The sequence below is a fragment of the Ylistrum balloti genome, unplaced genomic scaffold (genome assembly GCF_031769215.1).
Source record: "Ylistrum balloti isolate Yb309-2 unplaced genomic scaffold, AGI_CSIRO_Ybal_v1 Utg370598, whole genome shotgun sequence".
Classification (NCBI taxonomy): domain Eukaryota; kingdom Metazoa; phylum Mollusca; class Bivalvia; order Pectinida; family Pectinidae; genus Ylistrum; species Ylistrum balloti.
In genome coordinates this window covers 645,297-662,330 of record NW_026782370.1, presented here as the reverse complement: position 1 = coordinate 662,330, position 17,034 = coordinate 645,297, and the positions used below count along the sequence as shown (strand labels likewise).

Genomic DNA, 17,034 nt, shown 5'->3' with positions numbered 1-17,034 from the left:
TGGTAAAAATAATGATTTATAAAAGAATGTTTTCAGTAAAGACAACAAAGTTACACTGTTACAATGTAAGCAGAATAACCAGGGGTAGGTTGTAAATGAGGACCTCATTGTTTCTATAGATAGGTTGTAAAGGATATTAGATTATTAAGGGTAGGGTTTTAAGGCGTATACCAAGGTGACTAAGAATAGGTTATAATGAGCGACAGTAGTAAAACTAGGCGTAGGTTGTAAATGAGGACATCATTGTAACTAGGCATAGGTTGTAAAGGACATCAGGTGTAACTAGGGGTATGTGTAAAGGAAATTACCACAGTGACTAAGACGAAGTTGTTAGAAGGGATAACAGGGAAACTAGGGGTAGGTTGTAAATGAGGACATCACTGTTTCTATAGATAGGTTTAAAGGATATCAGGTGTAACTAGGGGTATGTGTAAAGGAGATTACCACAGTGACCAAGACGAAGTTGTTAGAAGGGATAACAGGGAAACTAGGGGTAGGTTGTAAATGAGGACATCACTGTTTCTATAGATAGATTTAAAGGATATCAGGTGTAACTAGGGGTATGTGTAAAGGAGATTACCACAGTGACTAAGACGAAGTTGTTAGAAGGGATATCAGTGTTACTAGGGATAGGTTGTAGTAGGGTGGGTATCAGGGTTATTAGGGATCGGTTGTAGTTGGCTGGATATCAGGGTTACTAGGGATAGGTTGTAGTGAGGTGGATATCAGGGTTACTAGGGATAGATTGTAGTGAGGTGGATATCAGTGTTACTAGGGATAGGTTGTAGTAGGGTGGGTATCAGGGTTATTAGGGATCGGTTGTAGTTGGCTGGATATCAGGGTTACTAGGGATAGGTTGTAGTGAGGTGGTGATCAGGGTTACTAGGGATAGGTTGTAGTGAGGTGGTGATCAGGGTTACTAGGGATAGGTTGTAGTGAGGTGGATATCAGGCTTACTAGGGGTAGATTGTAGTGGGGTGGATATAAGGGTTACTAGGGGGTAGGTTTTAAGGGGTGACATCGGAGTTGCTAGGATGTGTGTGTTAGGGAAGATATCAGTGTTAAAAAGGATAGGTTATCGTAGTAAAAATAATGATTTATAAAAGAATGTTTTCAGTAAAGACAACAAAGTTACACTATTACAATGTAAGCAGAATAACCAGGGGTAGGTTGTAAATGAGGACCTCATTGTTTCTATAGATAGGTTGTAAAGGATATTAGATTATTAAGGGTCGGGTTTTAAGGATTATACCAAGGTGACTAAGAATAGGTTATAATGAGCGACAGTAGTAAAACTAGGCGTAGGTTGTAAATGAGGACATCACTGTTTCTATAGATAGGTTTAAAGGATATCAGGTGTAACTAGGGGTATGTGTAAAGGAGATTACCACAGTGACTAAGACGAAGTTGTTAGAAGGGATATCAGTGTTACTAGGGATAGGTTGTAGTAGGGTGGGTATCAGGGTAATTAGGGATCGGTTGTAGTTGGCTGGATATCAGGGTTACTAGGGATAGGTTGTAGTGAGGTGGTGATCAGGGTTACTAGGGATAGGTTGTAGTGAGGTGGATATCAGGCTTACTAGGGGTAGATTGTAGTGGGGTGGATATCAGGGTTACTAGAGATAGGTTGTAGTGGGGTGGATATAAGGGTTACTAGGGATAGGTTGTAGTGGGGTGGATTTCAGGGTTACTAGGGATAGGTTGTAGTGGGGTGGATATCAGGGTTACTAGGGATAGGTTGTAGTGGGGTGGATATCAGGGTTACTAGGAATAGGTTGTAGTGGAGTGGATATCAGGGTTACTAGGGATAGGTTGTAGCGGGGTGGATATCAGGGTTACTAGGGATAGGTTGTAGTGGAGTGGATATCAGGGTTACTAGGGATAGGTTGTAGTGAGGTGGATATCAGTGTTACTAGGGATAGGTTGTAGTAGGGTGGGTATCAGGGTTATTAGGGATCGGTTGTAGTTGGCTGGATATCAGGGTTACTAGGGATAGGTTGTAGTGAGGTGGATATCAGGGTTACTAGGGATAGGTTGTAGCGGGGTGGATATCAGGGTTACTAGGGATAGGTTGTAGTGGAGTGGATATCAGGGTTACTAGGGATAGGTTGTAGTGAGGTGGATATCAGTGTTACTAGGGATAGGTTGTAGTAGGGTGGGTATCAGGGTTATTAGGGATCGGTTGTAGTTGGCTGGATATCAGGGTTACTAGGGATAGGTTGTAGTGAGGTGGTGATCAGGGTTACTAGGGATAGGTTGTAGTAGGGTGGATTTCAGGGTTACTAGAGATAGGTTGTAGTGGGGTGGATATCAGGGTTATTAGGGATAGGTTGTAGTGGGGTGGATATCAGGGTTACTAGGAATAGGTTGTAGTGGAGTGGATATCAGGGTTACTAGGGATAGGTTGTAGCGGGGTGGATATCAGGGTTACTAGGGATAGGTTGTAGTGGAGTGGATATCAGGGTTACTAGGGATAGGTTGTAGTGAGGTGGATATCAGTGTTACTAGGGATAGGTTGTAGTAGGGTGGGTATCAGGGTTATTAGGGATCGGTTGTAGTTGGCTGGATATCAGGGTTACTAGGGATAGGTTGTAGTGAGGTGGTGATCAGGGTTACTAGGGATAGGTTGTAATGAGGTGGATATCAGGCTTACTAGGGGTAGATTGTAGTGGGGTGGATATAAGGGTTACTAGGGATAGGTTGTAGTAGGGTGGATTTCAGGGTTACTAGAGATAGGTTGTAGTGGGGTGGATATCAGGGTTATTAGGGATAGGTTGTAGTGGGGTGGATATCAGGGTTACTAGGAATAGGTTGTAGTGGAGTGGATATCAGGGTTACTAGGGATAGGTTGTAGTGGAGTGGATATCAGGGTTACTAGGGATAGGTTATAGTGGGGTGGATATCAGGGTTACTAGGGATAGGTTGCAGTGGGGTGGATATCGGGGTTACTAAAGATACGTTTTAAAGGACATCAGGTGTACTAGGCGTAGGTTGTAAATGAGGATATCAATGTTACTATGAATAGGTTGTACAGGAGAAACCAAGCAAGATAAAAGGTTGTAGGAGCGAACATCTTGGTTACTATAGGCATTGTAAGGAGAGACGTCAGGGTTTCTAGGGGTAGGTTAAAGGCGATGACAAAACGGTTACTAAGGATAATTTGTAAGGGAGGACATAAGAGCAACGAAGGGTAGGTTGTAATGAAGGGTTACTAGGGCTAGGTTAAAGGGTCAACAGCCTGGTTACTAGGGAGAGGTTGTAAGGGTGGACATCAGGCTTGCTTAGGGTATGTCAAAGTAGTGGACATCAGGGTTTCTAGGGATAGGTTGATGTGGGGTGGATATCAGGGTTACTAGAGATAGGTGGAAGTGGGGTGGATATCTGGGTTACTAGGAATAGGTTGTAGTGGGGTGGATATCAGGGTTTCTAGGGATAAGTCGCAGTGGGGTGGATATCAGGGTTACTAGGGATACATTTTAAAGGACATCAGGTGTACTAGGCGTAGGTTGTAAATGAGGATATCACTGTTACTATGAATAGGTTGTACAGCAGAAACCAAGCATGATTAAAGGTTGTAGGAGCGAACATCTTGGTTACTATAGGGATTGCAAGGAGAGACGTCAGGGTTTCTAGGGGTAGGTTAAAGGCGATGATAAAACGGTTACTAAGAATAATTTGTAAGGGTGGACATAAGAGCAACGAAGGGTAGGTTGTAATGGAGGGTTACCAGGGCTAGGTTAAAGGGTCAACAGCTTTGTTTCTAGGGAGAGGTTGTAAGGGTGGACATCAGGCTTGCTTAGGGTATGTCAAAGTAGTGGACATCAGGGTTTCTAGGGATAGGTTGATGTGGGATGGATATCAGGGTTACTAGAGATAGGTTGTAGTGGGGTGGATATCAGGGTTTCTAGGGATAAGTTGCAGTGGGGTGGATATCAGGGTTTCTAGGGATACTTTTTAAAGGACATCAGGTGTACTAGGCGTAGGTTGTAAATGAAGATATCAATGTTACTATGAATAGGTTGTACAGGAGAAACCAAGCATGATTAAAGCTTGTAGGAGCGAACATCTTAGTTACTATAGGGATTGCAAGGAGAGACGTCAGGGTTTCTAGGGGTAGGTTAAATGCGATGACATAACGGTTACTAAGGATAATTTGTAAGTGAGGACATAAGAGCAACGAAGGGTAGGTTGTAATGAAGGGTTACCAGGGCTAGGTTAAAGGGTCAACAGCCTGGTTACTAGGGAGAGGTTGTAAGGGTGGACATCAGGCTTGCTTAGAGTATGCCAAAGTAGTGGACATCAGGGTTACTAGGGATAGGTAGTAGTGGAGTGGGTATCAGGGTTACTAGGAATAGGTTGTACAGGAGAAACCAAGCATGATTAAAGCTTGTAGGAGCGAACATCTTGGTTACTATAGGGATTGTAAAGAGAGACGTCAGGGTTTCTAGGGGTAGGTTAAAAGCGATGACAAAACGGTTACTAAGGATAATTTGTAAGGGAGGACATAAGAGCAACGAAGGGTAGGTTGTAATGAAGGGTTACCAGGGCTAGGTTAAAGGGTCAACAGCCTGGTTACTAGGGAGAGGTTGTAAGGGTGGACATCATGCTTGCTTAGGGTATGTCAAAGTAGTGGACATCAGGGTTTCTAGGGATAGGTTGATGTGGGGTGGATATCAGGGTTACTAGAGATAGGTGGAAGTGGGGTGGATATCAGGGTTACTAGGGATAGGTTTTAGTGGGGTGGATATCTGGGTTACTAGGAATAGGTTGTAGTGGGGTGGATATCAGGGTTTCTAGGGATAAGTTGCAGTGGGGTGGATATCAGGGTTACTAGGGATACATTTTAAAGGACATCAGGTGTACTAGGCGTAGGTTGTAAATGAGGATATCACTGTTACTAGGAATAGGTTGCACAGGAGAAACCAAGCATGATTAAAGCTTGTAGGAGCGAACATCTTGGTTACTATAGGCATTGTAAGGAGAGACGTCAGGGTTTCTAGGGGTAGATTAAAAGCGATGACAAAACGGTTACTAAGGATAATTTGTAAGGGAAGATATAAGAGCAACGAAGGGTAGGTTGTAATGAAGGGTTACCAGGGCTAGGTTAAAGGGTCAACAGGTTTGTTTCTAGGGAGAGGTTGTAAGGGTGGACATCAGGCTTGCTTAGGGTATGTCAAAGTAGTGGAAATCAGGGTTTCTAGGGATAGGTTGTAGTGGGGTGGATATCAGGGTTACTAGGGATAGGCTGTAGTGGGGTGGATATCTGGGTTACTAGGGATAGGTTGTAGTGGGGTGGATATCAGGGTTACTAGGGATACTTTTTAAAGGACATCAGGTGTACTAGGCGTAGGTTGTAAATGAAGATATCAATGTTACTATGAATAGGTTGTACAGGAGAAACCAAGCATGATTAAAGCTTGTAGGAGCGAACATCTTAGTTACTATAGGGATTGCAAGGAGAGACGTCAGGGTTTCTAGGGGTAGGTTAAATGCGATGACATAACGGTTACTAAGGATAATTTGTAAGCGAGGACATAAGAGCAACGAAGGGTAGGTTGTAATGAAGGGTTACCAGGGCTAGGTTAAAGGGTCAACAGCCTGGTTATTAGGGAGAGGTTGTAAGGGTGGACATCAGGCTTGCTTAGGGTATGCCAAAGTAGTGGACATCAGGGTTACTAGGGATAGGTAGTAGTGGAGTGGGTATCAGGGTTACTAGGAATAGGTTGTACAGGAGAAACCAAGCATGATTAAAGCTTGTAGGAGCGAACATCTTGGTTACTATAGGCATTGTAAGGAGAGACGTCAGGGTTTCTAGGGGTAGGTTAAAAGCGATGACAAAACGGTTACTAAGGATAATTTGTAAGGGAAGACATAAGAGCAACGAAGGGTAGGTTGTAATGAAGGGTTACCAGGGCTAGGTTAAAGGGTCAACAGCTTTGTTTCTAGGGAGAGGTTGTAAGGGTGGACATCAGGCTTGCTTAGGGTATGTCAAAGTAGTGGACATCAGGGTTTCTAGGGATAGGTTGTAGTGGGATGGATATCAGGGTTACTAGGGATAGGCTGTAGTGGGGTGGATATCAGTGTTACTAGGGATAGGTTGTAGTGGGGTGGATATCAGGGTTTCTAGGGATAGATTGTAGTGGGGTGGATATCAGGGTTACTAGAGATAGGTTGTAGTGGGGTGGATATCAGGGTTACTAGAGATAGGTTGTAGTGGGGTGGATATCAGGGTTACTAGAGATAGGTTTTAGTGGGGTGGATATCAGGGTTACTAGGGGTAGGTTATAGCGGGGTGGATATCAGTGTTACTAGGGGTAAGTTGTAGTGGGGTGGATATCAGGGTTATTAGGGATAGGTTGTAGTGGGGTGGATATCAGGTGTGTAAGAAAGGAGTTACAAAGGAAATGTTGTTAGGGCTGAAATCTTAGTTACTCTAACCAGTAGGTAAGGAAAGACAACCGGGCTACTAGGAGAAGGTTGTAAAGGATGGCATCAGGATTAGTTTTGACTTGAAGTAAATAGCAGTAGGTTGTTAGGTTGGATCTCAGGGTTTCTTGAATTCGTCGCTAATCGCCATTGGTTTTTTTCGTTTGATGTTTGTGTTCAATATGTTTCCTATGTAATACATTGAAGTACTCGATTATCTTAAGCAGAAAACGAACCTTTAATATCCATAGCACTGAATATTTTGAAAATCTATTTTCTGAATTATACATCTTTTTAATTTGACAAAATGCATTATCAAGTACAATATACCAAACACATTTAAAGCACCATATATCAATGATCAGGATGGTAAGGACTTGGCAGTGTAGTATCACGCACAATGACGATATGAAAATAGACTATAAGCGTTCACTTATACACAAACATCATATTCAGACGAACATAAAAGTATGCTCCATTAATGTGTATATGCACCATTCCGATGAATGTCGCCCTAACTCCACAACATGCGATTACGACCCTGGGACGGTTGTCCTTCAGCTGAGTAACATGTTTATTTTTTTTAAACACTTCGAAGATGTCAATTTCCCAAACACACGTCAATTACTCTGAACACCACGTTAGCTTACACTTAACTAGGCCTTCGAACTCTCTCGCAGACGGCAATTCTTCGTTGGAAATGGTGATAAATTCCCTACATAAATTTAAATGACATCATATTACTATGGCAACGTTGTTAATATCCAGCATCTGTAAGGCTATTAGCTGTTTTAAATAGTGAATCCACTACATCACCTCTTCTTTCTCCGTTCCCTATAGCTAAAATGAAACACATCTTACAACGTTTGACGACAAGGAGTTCCGAAGGGCAATTATCCCGTGCCCCCTTCACTGCCTTAACCTCGCCATTTTCAGCGAAGATGACATTGAATTTGCAGTTACAGTAATAAATTCCATTTTGTAGAGCTAAATCTCGTTTTTCTTCACTCGACAGTATGTAAGCGAGGGCAACACCTTCCTGAGGGGTCGGTCCCCGGTTATCTTTCGAACTCCTACCCCATAGCGCTCCGTCAAAGCCAAATATGGCCGCGTGAAACACGGCGTTTCCTTTTGGTTGGAGGGTGACGTTATCTGCCCAGGGTTGCCATGTTGATTCTGTCATTGCTGGATTTTTTCTGTAAAACACAAATAAGAAAATGGACTATAAACTTAATAAGGTCATGTTACCATATCTATATTTATAATGGACATTCGGTGGCTGTTGTAAAGTGTACAAGCTTGCATTGCCAAGCATGGTCACTTCTATCGTGGATTTCAGTTAACAATTTTATGGGTTTCAAGCATATTTGTTGAATCTGAACGGATCAAGAACATTGGGGCGGGTAGGAAGTTCACTATACTAGTGGTTATAATATAAAATTATTTCGTTTCATCATTAATCTAATAAAACAGTTGTTGGCGTCATATTTCTCAGTTATTTTCCCGTTTTGAATAGCTACATTTTATAAACATGTAGCTGATATGCAATGTGCTTTTTACACAGTTTAAAATAGTTCATTGTATACTGGATAACCTTTGGGTCGCCATGGAAACTGAACGGTAATTCTTTTATTACGTTTTGATAATTGATTATGATCTTGAAATTACATCAGCGTAGAAAACAGTTATAAGTGAAAACAATGTAACACAAGCCAGTATCAGCCACCCCGGTATAACGAGACCACACATACTCATTTACTGTCATTATTCTCTGTAGTGATAATATCCGGAAACTTTTAAAATGAAATCATGTTCGCACGTAGCATTACGTAATGTATATGGATATATTACAGAAGATGGCACTTGCATTACATACGTCTGAGGTTTGGTCTTACGTACTTAATACAGGTATTGACAGATTATATGTTGACTACGTGTTTCAAACTGTTTAGAAAAAACTCAAAATTTCTTTTCAAAGAGGGTTCTTGAAGATAGTCAACTGGTTAAAGTCAAGACTCAGCTTATATTCTGTACCATCTGTTATTATAATTCGATAAAGAGTGGTTGTATGACACATTTTTTGGCTAAACGTCACACAGTTACGGTTTCAGCCCATCAATACCTATCCCAGCTTCCTGATTTATCAGCGACCCCTAGCGGCAATCGTATACTATAAACAAAGATGCCATCTTTGAATACAGTCCAAGCTGACAAATAAAGTGCTCATGAAAATATCTAGATTGAGATTGCACCAGTCAGGAACTAGCATTGCACTGGAGGATCCTCGAAGGCAGGACAATATGGCGGAGCGCACAGAATTATGGGATCATTTACATCTTGGCGGTCCATCGAAAAGTCGACAGGAAGTTTAATCAGCAACAGTAAGAATCATAAAGGCTGTTGAGAAAATATATCTAAAAATAATCAATATAGTTATGTTTTTCCCCCAAATTGACGGAGAGTTAGATTTTCAGTATACATATGTATCACACTCGACGTCAGCGTCTTCAATTATATATATTTTTTGAACATTACGTGACATTAAAACACATATACTTAATATGGTTAATACATTAATATACGAAGTTTCATTTTCACGAATGAAAAATGACCGAGTCCCTGCGATTATACTGTTTTATACAAATACCGTAGGTAATCATGGCGCGTTTTCAGACACTATTGCATAAAATACTCAAAGACGCTAGCGTCATCAAAAGATGTATTGTTAACATAATTAAAGTACCTTATCGTATCGAGTTTCCTTTAGGTATTTGTAAAACTGTTTGATTTCCGGAGAGATAAATTTTCCTCGATCGCCAACGGTACACGAGTGTGCCGTCATCTTGTTATATATATATATTGAATTAATAGGAAATAAAATCAGAATTCATCCCCTAATCGTTTTATGACATTATCATATACATATAACACATAGGCTTCTCTGGTTTCATGTTCCTCGTCACACAATAATAAACACAAACCAGGTAATTACGATCTCCGCGAGTGCAGTTTTCACGCGACATTTCGCCAGCTGCCACAAACTGTCCTTCATGCGATCGGTATGCGGAGCACGGAATGTAGGTAGATGTACTTTGTTAAACAATAACGGCCTTTACTACACGTTATGGTAAGATAATTGTGAAGACCATCCTTTTCATTACGGATAAGTAATTGTGTTATCGTAAGGTATGCTTCGTAAACATCAACATTCCGGTAATACACAACACAGACTCCGCATACTGATATGTCAACACTGACTTCCGGTAATACACAACACATACTCCGCATGCTGATATGTCAACACTGACTTCCGGTAATACACAACGCAGACTCCGCATACTGATATGTCAACACTGACTTCCGGTAATACACAACACAGACTCTGCATACTGATATGTCAACACTGACTTCCGGTAATACACAACACAGACTCTGCATACTGATATGTCAACACTGACTTCCGGTAATACACAACACAGACTCTGCATACTTCCGGTAATACACAACACAGACTGTCAACACAACACTGACTTCCGGTAATACACAACACAGACTCCGCATACTGATATGTCAACACTGAATTCCGGTAATACACAACGAGACAAGTGCACATGGCTTCTCCGTCCTTATATCCAACGTGAAAGAGAATAAAATAAAGCCTGCCATTCCTCAGTTGTCGAAAATGTAAGACCAAAAGATATAAAATGTCGTCGACATATTTTTTCAATGTTCCACTCAGGCCACTGTCTTAACAGATCGGCAATTAAAGATCTCATGTACATTCGGCCCTGTGACACTGGGAATAATCTTCGCTTTTGTCATTACACTTCAACTCTCACAACTATAGGCCACTGAAGATTACACATTTAATTCCACATATGATTACACTGCAGATTTATGTTCAGGCAAATAGATATATCACCAATCTTATTGGTAGTAAAAGAGTTCATATCAGATGATATCAATATTTCTCCAGAGAAAGAGAAAAACTCCCAGTATATGAAAACTAACAAACTTAAGTAATTTGTCCACTTCTACATGGGGTTTAAAATAGTTTTGTAAAAGTCATCCAAGGTGACTGGTAGATTGGCCATCAATGCTTATCAGTATGATCTACTTTTAATTGCCTAACAAATGTCCATACGGCACATTGTCATCCATTCCCAACAATTTTCTGATGGCCAAATGGCGATATATAGGTCACCAAAGGTTACAGGTCAAACATATCATTAATATCTATATATATTGCATAGTTTTCTTTTGCATATCGTTACAATGCAAAGCTGTGTCAAAGGCCAATGAACAGGTCTCCAAAGGTCACAGGTCAAATAAGTCATCAATATCACTCAATATTGTATAAATTTCTTTTGCACATCTTACAGTGTTAAGTTAAATCAACCCTCTTCCAAAGTCCATTTTCAACGTTTTCACGTTTTTAACGTTGGAAATGGACCCTGGTTCCGTTTTCAGCTGGGGTCAGTAGTATATCTATCGCACATACAAGATGTAAGTAAAGGGAAATAACTCCTGGAGTCCTCGGATTTTCATTAAAGATGTGAATGACCTTTACTCAATACTTGTTTTGAGAATAAAATGTCTACAATATCGTTACGACAATATTAAAGCTACATGTTGGAGGCCGAGAGTTATCTTTTACAAGATGGTATACTTACTAACTTCAGCAATATTGTGCTTCTCATATGACGTGTTCAGCAAGTCTGGACAAACTTTCAACCTTTACAGACTAAAACATTGCTTTCGTGATCAGTGAGTTTTTTTTTAAACATTTTTTTCACTGTTGGCTACCTGGACGAGTTGCAAGTGCAGGAAAGCAGTCATATTCAGACCATTATAATTGCTTGTTACAACTATCAAAAATGTTTATTAAAAAATCGATACATATTTCTGCAAAAAATAATTTTCGACTGTCACAGGTAACACGTAGTGCTATATAAAGATATTTAATTTTTCTGTGTATGGTAACAGTGATCCCGCACGTTCTCGTAGCAAAACAAAAATGGCAATTCGTTATTAGATTATGCAATTTCAAAATGTAATGTTTATGGTTAGGGGTATTCGATAGTTACATATTAGTGCAAAGTCACATGATGCACTCGTAACTGTAATAATTGGTGTTTTTACAATTCATTCACTAAAATTATCTGTATCAAGCGAAGGCGACAACGTAACAAAAAGATAACCCCGATTGTTTAAAACCGTTAACTGCGGAATTTCCTTAGTCTCTCCGAGATGTCGGGTCTAATCTTTTGTAACACCAATAGGTCACCAACAGAAGACGTTTAAATAGCGCGTGCTGAGCAGTGATGCTCTCGTCTGGAGCATTCCGACAGAGCTTTTGACCGTAATGTGAGTAATACATTTAGTACCCACGCTGATGGTTATGTAAATGACTGTTATGTTTAAAGTGAAGCACGAGTTTCTCCACACCAGAGTAGAGAGGTGTCATGTGTGACACTTAAATCCCTGCCGCTGTTATGAATAGTTCATAAGTCTGCAGCGCACACACACGTGCACGTGCACAATATACGTTATTGGATTTACAAGGCGGTCTTAGGAGGCAACTCTAATGATCAGCTGTTGACTAACGATGTTATTTAAAGGATGTGATTCAAACCCGAGCTCAGTAGTTTACACAGTGTACAACAGCTGTTGAACTTTCCACCCATCGCGACTAGTCGTTATAAAAAAATCCATTTCATATTGAACTCATGATATACACGAAATAACGTTGTGTGCAGTAGCTGGAAATGTTGAAGGCTTTCAAACAAAAATTTTCCCTGGAGGAATTGGTTGCATTCTGCATGTGTCGTAAAAATTCTAGATTACCAATTTACAAGTCATGCAAACTCACAACAAAATTTGTGACAGTCATCGAGAGACGTGTGGTTGTGTAATTGGCTAGGAAGGCCAAAGGTAACTGGGTATTATTAACCTGATCGGATAGCCACATTTGGGAGTACATTACTTAGTACATGTCTAACATGCAGATGCGCATAGATTTTGACTTCAATAGATGTGCTTTCATGTTATCCATTTGAATTAGCACGTGGCCAACTGTAATCAAACTTATTACAATATCCCGTCCAGAACACCACGTGACTTCAAAACGTAATTACATTCTTGGCAAGCATAACGACGTGAACAAAAACATATACATCTATAATTGCCAATTTGGAACAACGTTTAGAAAAAAGAAGAAAAAAGAAAAAAAAGTTCTCAAGTTCTTCTGCTTTGAGGAGCAAACTAAAAACATCGAGGTTTCAAAAAGATCGGCAAGATAAAGAAATGTTTATATTTCTCGTCAAAATAAACATTTTACGGGCAATCAGAAACATTTTAATGCAGGTACTTGTCTGATGTAAATATTTGATATGAAAATTGTAAATGAAATGCGCGGTATCAAAAGTAAGTCAGTTATCTAGATCACAGAGTGATACTTTATCTCGGTTGTTGAGTAAACAAACCTTGGACATTTCCATAATTTTAGTTATTCGGTGATATCACTGGGTTTGGTGTGTAGCGGAAATCGTGAGGATGTTATCACGGAAATTTAATCACTTTTATCAGGGTACACATATCCGTGTTTTGTCTATAAAACGACGTAACACGCACTTGTCATAATTCAAACAAAACATCAATGCTCTTATATCACACGTGCACTATAGAGACATAAGTGTTTAAAATCAAGCTACAATTTATACAGAGGCACTTGTCTGATATATATCATATATGTAATTCAAGTTATATAATGAAAGGTATATCATACGGAGAGATATGTCATAAAGAGAGGGAGGTATAGTATATAGAGAGGGACATTGTATAGGGAGGACAGTATATAGAGAGGGACATTGTATAGGGAGGTACAGTATATAGATAGGGACATTATATAGGGAGGTACAGTTTATAGAGAGGGACATTGTATAGGGAGGTACAGTATATAGATAGGGACATTGTATAGGTAGGACAGTATATAGAAAGGGACATTGTATAGGGAGGTACAGTATATAGAGAGGGACATTGTATAGGGAGGTACAGTATATAGAGAGGGACATTGTATAGGGAGGTACAGTATATAGAAAGGGACATTGTATAGGGAGGTACAGTATATAGAGAGGGACATTGTATAGGGAGGTACAGTATATAGAGAGGGACATTGTATAGGGAGGTACAGTATATAGAGAGAGACATTGTATAGGGAGGTACAGTATATAGAGAGGGACATTGTATAGGGAGGTACAGTATATAGATAGGGACATTATATAGGGAGGTACAGTTTATAGAGAGGGACATTGTATAGGGAGGTACAGTATATAGAGAGGGACATTGTATAGGGAGGTACATTATATAGATAGGGACATTGTATAGGTAGGACAGTATATAGAGAGGTACATTGTATAGGGAGGTACAGTATATAGAAAGGGACATTGTATAGGTAGGACAGTATATAGAGAGGGACATTGTATAGGGAGGTACAGTATATAGAGAGGGACATTGTATAGGGAGGTACAGTATATAGAAAGGGACATTGTATAGGGAGGTACAGTATATAGAGAGGGACATTGTATAGGGAGGTACAGTATATAGAGAGGGACATTGTATATGGAGGTACAGTATATAGAAAGGGACATTGTATAGGGAGGTACAGTATATAGAGAGGGACATTGTATAGGGAGGTACAGTATATAGAGAGGGACATTGTATAGGGAGGTACAGTATATAGAGAGGGACATTGTATAGGGAGGTACAATATATAGAAAGGGACATTGTATAGGGAGGTACAGTATATAGAGAGGGACATTGTATAGGGAGGTACAGTATATAGAGAGGGACATTGTATAGGGAGGTACAGTATATAGAGAGGGACATTGTATAGGGAGGTACAGTATATAGAGAGGGACATTGTATAGGGAGGACAGTATATAGAGAGGGACATTGTATAGGGAGGACAGTATATAGAGAGGGACATTTTATAGGGAGGTACAGTATATAGAGAGGGACATTGTATAGGTAGGTATATAAAGAGGGACATTGTATAGGGAGGACAGTATATAGAGAGGGACATTATATAGGGAGGTACAGTATATAGAGAGGGACATTGTATAGGGAGGACAGTATATTACAAGGATTATAATACAGATAGGTATATCATACGGAGAGGTACATCATACAGAGAGATATATTATATACAGAGGTACGTTATGTGTACTTTATATACAGAGGGTTACATAGAGAATATGAGGATGAGAGGTACATTACAAGGAAAGAATATCATAAAGAGAGATACACCATATAGACAGGTATATAACATTATACAGAGAGGTACGTTATAATGATAGGTACATTATACAGAGAGGTACATTATACAGGGAGGTACATTATATAGATAGGTACATTATACAGAGAGGTACGTTATACAGGGAGGTACATTATATAGAGAGGTACATTATATAGAGAGGTACATTATATAGAGAGGTACATTATATAGATAGGTACATTATACAGAGAGGTACGTTATACAGGGAGGTACATTATATAGAGAGGTACATTATATAGAGAGGTACATTATATAGAGAGGTACATTATATAGATAGGTACATTATACAGAGAGGTACGTTATACAGGGAGGTACATTATATAGAGAGGTACATTATGCAGTGAGGTACATTATATAGAGAGGTATGTTATATAGAGAGGTACATTATATAGAGAGGTACATTATATAGAGATAGGTACATTACATAGAGAGGTACATTATATAGAGAGGTACATTATATAGAGATAGGTACATTACATAGAGAGGTACATTATATAGAGATAAGTACATTATAAAGAGAGGTACATTATACAAAGAGGTACGTTATATAGAGAGGTACATTATATAGAGAGGTACATTATACAGAGAGGTACATTATATAGAGATAAGTACATTATATAGAGAGGTACATTATATCGAGATGTACATTATACAGAGAGGTACATGATATAGACAGGTACATTATACAGAGAGGTACATTATACAGGGAGGTACATTATACAGACAGGTACATTATATAGAGAGGTACATTATATAGACAGGTACATTATATAGAGGTGTACATTATACAGGGAGGTACATTATACAGAGAGGTACATTATACAGAGATAGGTACATTATATAGACAGGTACATTATATAGAGAGGTACATTATATAGACAGGTACATTATACAGAGAGGTACATTATATAGAGAGGTACATTATATAGAGAGGTACATTATATAGTGAGGTACATTATATAGACAGGTACATTATATAGAGGTGTACATTATACAGGGAGGTACATTATACAGAGAGGTACATTATACAGAGATAGGTACATTATATAGACAGGTACATTATATAGAGAGGTACATTATATAGAGATGTAGATTATATAGAGATGTACATTATATAGTGATGTACATTATATAGACAGGTACATTATATAGAGTTGTACATTATACAGAGAGGTACATTATATAGAGAGGTACATTATACAGAGAGGTACATTATATAGAGAGGTACATTATACAGAGAGGTAGGTTATACAGAGAGGTACATTATATAGAGAGGTACATTATATAGATAGGTACATTATACAGAGAGGTACATTATACAGAGAGGTACATTATATAGAGAGGTACATTATATAGAGATAGGTACATTATACAGAGAGGTACATTATACAGAGAGGTACATTATATAAAGAGAAGCATCCTGCGGAGTGACGATATATTGGGAGGTGAGCGTTGTTTATATAGTGACCCGTATAATCTGTCCATGTCGATATCGTCTTCTTTCATTTTACAGGCAGACAGAAAACCATGGAGATCTGTCCGAACTTTTCATCACGTAGTATTTGTTTTACCCAATATTCTTACATGAATCCCCTGTAATTTAGGGTATTTTCACAGTAATTAAGATTTTTGATATTTAAATTCAAGTGAACTGAGAGTATAAGCTCCATTGATTCCTACAGGTAACAACTTTATTTCCCAAAGAAACCGGAAGAATGCGCGCTCATTCCAAATATGGATACTATATTGAACGATATATCCACCAAAAAGACATTTTAAAAACTTCTATAATTTCATTAAATGTTACATTTCAATTCATTCCTAAGTACAAGTTCCCTGAATTCGATCACCTGGACTATTTCTTTGATCTACATTAAAGTTGTATGCGTGATATTCCTGCTGTGATGTACTTACCAAAGGGTTTATATCGTAATATCCCTGTAAACACACAGTCTGATTCAGCGGCTGGAACTCACGTAGACGAGCTTCACTTTCTTAAAACACGCGCTTGTTAATGTAGAAGAACATGCACACACAAACTCGCGTGAAAAACACTCTCTCGTGTCTGCAACCGGAGGCTGACTGAGAATATATTACTGGGGAAAGGAGAGAGGTAGTTTGTATGCTCTGCTGTGAATCATACTTTGAGACTTTCGCCCAGTGTGTACGATAGCATAATTTCTGTTCATAATTCACTGATAGCCCAGAGATAACTTTATCGCTTGTATACCGCGGGTACTGTTGTTTCATTTGATTAATGTATAAAAATCAGT

General features: G+C 39.2%; 1 long non-coding RNA gene across 1 annotated transcript; it reads right to left on the bottom strand.

Moving 5' to 3' along the window:
- Positions 1–6,640: 6,640 nt before the first annotated feature.
- Positions 6,641–17,034, bottom strand: LOC132556885 (uncharacterized). Its single transcript, XR_009554485.1, has 2 exons — positions 16,676–17,034; positions 6,641–7,622 (listed from the first exon to the last, which is right to left on the bottom strand). It is a non-coding gene; the product is annotated as an uncharacterized LOC132556885 (long non-coding RNA).